The following is a 405-nucleotide window of genomic DNA, read 5'->3' as shown; positions in this document are numbered from 1 at the left end:
AACACATGGGACCAACTCACAGCCAATAAAGCTCCTGCCCCACTCTTCTCCTTGGAAGTGTCGTACTTTGGGGTTTGGGGAGACGTTATCCGCCCCAAGTTTGGGGTTTGGGGAGATGTTATTCCCCCCAAGCATCCCCACCTCTGGGGGCCGGGGCCACCCCGTAAGTCAGAGGAGTGGGAGGCAGGGCTGAGGGAGGGAGAGCAGTGGGGAAGGGGCTTGGGAAGGGGGTGCCGTGCTGGTGCTGTTCGTTAAATATAAAGGCAACCCCCTCCCCGGGCTTCTGGGGTCTTTAGAGACACCCCCCACCCCTCCCGGGCCAATTTCTGTGCTTCCTCCTGCCCGCGTTGGCCACCATCCCTGGTGGCGACGGCCACCGCAGGGAGAGGGGGGGGAGGCTCTGCA

Source organism: Charadrius vociferus, unplaced genomic scaffold, assembly GCF_000708025.1.
Source record: "Charadrius vociferus isolate BGI_N301 unplaced genomic scaffold, ASM70802v2 scaffold843, whole genome shotgun sequence".
Classification (NCBI taxonomy): Eukaryota; Metazoa; Chordata; class Aves; order Charadriiformes; family Charadriidae; genus Charadrius; species Charadrius vociferus.
This window is presented reverse-complemented; position numbering follows the sequence as displayed.